The following is a 4,183-nucleotide window of genomic DNA, read 5'->3' on the forward strand; positions in this document are numbered from 1 at the left end:
CAGGGAGTAGTACTTCCTGGCTGCATATTTAACTGTGAGTTCGACCCCAGCATAACCAAACCACTTACCTTGAGCTTCCCCTATGCGTCATCACTTTCTATTTCACTCCATAACTGACTTACCAGTTTTCTTTATTGTCTGTCTCATTCCACTCTAATGTAAATCCATGAGAGCAGGGCAGGGCTTTTCCCCTTAACAGTTTATTATAAAAATTCTCAAACATACAGAAAAGTTGGGAGAATTTTACAGTGAACCTTCATATGCCCGTCCCTAGGTTCTACAATTCACATTTTACTATATTTGCTTTTATTACATATCTATTCATCCCTGTATTCAGGCATGAATCCATTTTACCATTTTATTTCTGATGTAATTTAAAGTTGGAGACATCAGCGTATTTTTCTTTACTATTTCAGTGTGCATGTAACTAATTAGAGTTCAATACTTGTTTCTCTTTTTTCCCCTGAGGTAAAATTTACATGCATGTGTTTACATGCACAAAGTTACATGACTTTGGCAAGTGCAATCATATACCTTTATTGAGATATTCAGTATTACCACCACGCCAGACAATTCTCTCCTGTAGGGTTGCCAGATTCCACAAATAAAAATACAGGACACCCAGTTAAATTTGAATTTCAGCAAAACAATGAATACTTTTTTTTTTTACATTTTTTTTTTATTTAACATTGCTAAGGCAAGGGAAACAAGGGCAAAAATGAACTATTGGGACTTCATCAAGATAAAAAGCTTTTGCACAGCAAAGGAAAGTCAACAAAACCAAAAGACAACCGACAGAACGGGAGAAGATATTTGCAAATGACATATCAGAATACATTTTTATTTATTTTAAATTTTTATTGATTTCTTTATTTCCAGTCTAATTAACATGCAGTGTTGTATTAGTTTCAGGTGTACAATATAGTGATTCAACAACTATATATTATGCAGTGCTTATCATGGTAACTGTACTCTTAATCCCCATCACCTATTTCACACATGCCCCTACCCACCTCTCCTCTGGTAACCACTAGTTTGTTCTCTATATTTAGGAGTCTGTTTTTTTGTTTGTCTCTTTTTTTCTTTGTTTATTTTGTTTCTTAAATTCCACCCATGATTGAAATAATATAGTATTTGTCTTTCTCTGATTGACTTATTTCACTTAACATTATGCCCTGTAGATCCATCCATGTTGTTGCAAATGGGAGGATTTCATTCTTTTTTATGGCTAAGTAATATTCCACTCTGTGTGTGTGTGTGTGTGTGTGTGTGTGTGTGTGTGTGTACACTACATCTTCTTTATCCATTCATCTATTGATGGACACTTGGGTTGCTTCTGTATTTTGGCTATTGTAAATAATGCTGCTATAAACATAGGGGTAACATATACCTTTTTGAATTAGTGTTTTTGCTTTCTTTGAGTAAATACCCAGGTAGTAGAATTACTGGATCATAAGGTAGTTCTATTTTTAACTTTTTGAGGAACCCCCATACTGTCTTCCACAGAGGCTGCACCAGTTTGCATTCTTACCAACAGTGCGTGAGGGTTCCTTTTCTCCACATCGTCGCCAACATGTTTGTTGTTTGTTGTGTTTTTAATTTTAGCCATTCTGACAGGAGTGAGGTGATATCTCATTATGGTTTTGATTTACATTTTCCTGATGATTAGTCATGTTGAGCATCTTTTCATGTGTCTCTTGACCATCTGTATGTCTTCTTTGGAAAAATAACTGTTTATGTCTTTTGCTCATTTTTAATTGGATTATTTGTGTTTTTTTGGTCTTGAGTTGTATAAGTTCTTTATAGATTTTGGATATTAACCCCTTATTGGATATATCATTTAAAAATATCTTCTCTCATTCACTGTGTTGTCTTTTTGTTTTGTTGATGGTTTCCTTCACTGTGCAAAATCTTTTGATTTTGGTGTACTGTCAACAGTTTAATTTTGTTTTTGTTTCCCTTACCAAAGGAGACATATCTGGAAAAGTGTTTCTATGACTGATGTCAAAGAGATTATTGCCTATGTTTTCTTCTAGGAATTTTGTAGTTTCAGGTCTCACATTTAGGTCTTCAATCCATTTTTTTAGTTTATTTTTGTGTATAGTGTAAAAAAGTGGTCCAATTTAATTTTTTAAAAACAATTAGCTGTCTAGTTTTCCCAACACCATTTGTTAAAGAGATTATCTTTTTCTCATTATACATTCTTGCCTCCCTTGTCATAGATTAATTGACCGTATTGTGGGTTTATTTATGGGCTCTCTGTTATGTTCCATTGATCTATGCATCTATTTTTGTGCAGGTACCATACTGTTTTACTTGCTACAGCTTTCTAGGATATCTTGAGATCTGGGATTGAGATTCTTCCAGTTTTGTTCTTCTTTTTTAAGATTGCTTTGGCTATTTGGGGTCTTTTGTGATGCCATACAAATTTTAGGATTATTTGCTCTAGTTCTGTGAAAGACATTGTTGGTATTTTGATAGGGTTTGCATTAAATCTGTAGGTTGCTTTAGGTAGTAAGGCCATTTTAACAATATTTGTTCTCCCAATCCATGAACATGGACTCTTCTTTCCATTTGTTTGTGTCATCTTCAGTGTATTTCATCAATGTTTTATAGTTTTCATAGTACAGGTCTTTCACTTCCTTGGCTAAGTTTATTTCCAGGTATTTTATTATTTTTGTACAACTGTAAGTGGGATTGTTTTCTTAATTACAACGAGCACATTTTTAGTTTAATAATGTCTCAAATAGTGCATAGGACATACTTATACTAAAAAAGACTTTGTTGTTTATTTGAAATTCAAATTTAACTGAGAATCCTGTATTTTATCTAGCAACCCTATTTTTTAGTAAATTCATGCAACCCTATTTTTTAGTAAATTCATGCCTCAACCCCCAGAGGAACCATTGTTCTGATTTTTTTCCACCATAGATTTTGCGTATATAAAAGGAGTCATACAGGGGTGCCTGGGTGGCTCAGCTGTTAAGCGTCTGCCTTCGGCTCAGGTCATGATCCCAGGGTCCCGGGATCGAGCCCCACATCGGGCTCCCTGCTCCGTGGGAAGCCTGCTTCTCCCTCTCACACTCCCTCTGCTTGTGTTCCCTCGCTCGCTGTGTCTCTCTCTGTCAAATAAATAAATAAAATCTTTAAAAAAAAAAAAAGGAGTCGTACAATTTCCATGAGACTTTTTTCACTCAGTGTGATTGTTTTGAGATCCATCCATGTTGTGTATATATTTCATGAGTTTGTCCCTTTTTAATGCTGAATAGTATTCCATGTTCACCCATTCCTCACCTTGGGCTTTTTTCCAGTTTCTATTATGAATACTCTGCTAAGAACCAAACCATGCTTGGAAACATCCAGTGGCTGCCAGCCAAGTTCTAGATGAAGTAGCAACTCCTTACTATGCCTCGCAGGTACTTTCTGCTTTAGCCTTCCATACCTCTTCTCTGGTCTTACCTCTCACTATTCTGTTCTCAAGTTTACTCCTCTCCAGTCATCTTCCTTTCAGTGCCCTGAAGCGGAACCTCTATGCTGCTTCCACGTTGGGCCTTCTATGTGCAGTTCCCTCCGATTGGAATACTGCTTCCTGCTGGCTGCCTGGCACATTTTGCTCAGGCTCCTCTACTTACTACAGTGTGATTGTAGGCAAGTTTCTTAACCTCTGTGGGCCTCTATCTGTAACCCTTGTCAGAGTCCTAGAATAATAAGAATTCCTTTTCTCAAGGGGTTGTTGTGAGGATCAACTGAATTAACAAATGGAAAGTACTTAGCCAGGCAACCCAGTAAGTGTTCAATGTTAGTACTCCATGTTGTGGAGAACTTGAATTTTGAGAAGCTTATGCTTTACGTATACTGCATACGAATGGATGGGGAGTGATGGAAGGGGTTGACAGCAGACTGGAAGAGAAATTAGGGGCAAAAGCCAACACGGGGGTGGGGGAAAGACCGGATAGGAGTTTATAGTAATAGTCTGTGTGAGTACACTCAGTGGGAATTGAGGTAATGGCAGTAGGAATTGAAAATGTGAGAGATTCAGAAGACCTTTATTTTGGAGACAGAACTGACTGACTGAAAGTCAGAGAATGAAGTAGATGGTGGAGACAGATACCTCTGAGATTTCTGTCTTGGTTATCTGTGACAAGGTTGGTGCCAAGTAACGAGATAAGGGATTCAGGTAGAG

This window comes from Callorhinus ursinus, unplaced genomic scaffold, assembly GCF_003265705.2.
Source record: "Callorhinus ursinus isolate GAN/ISIS: 27379988/994484 unplaced genomic scaffold, GSC_fseal_2.0 scaffold5, whole genome shotgun sequence".
NCBI lineage: Eukaryota > Metazoa > Chordata > Mammalia > Carnivora > Otariidae > Callorhinus > Callorhinus ursinus.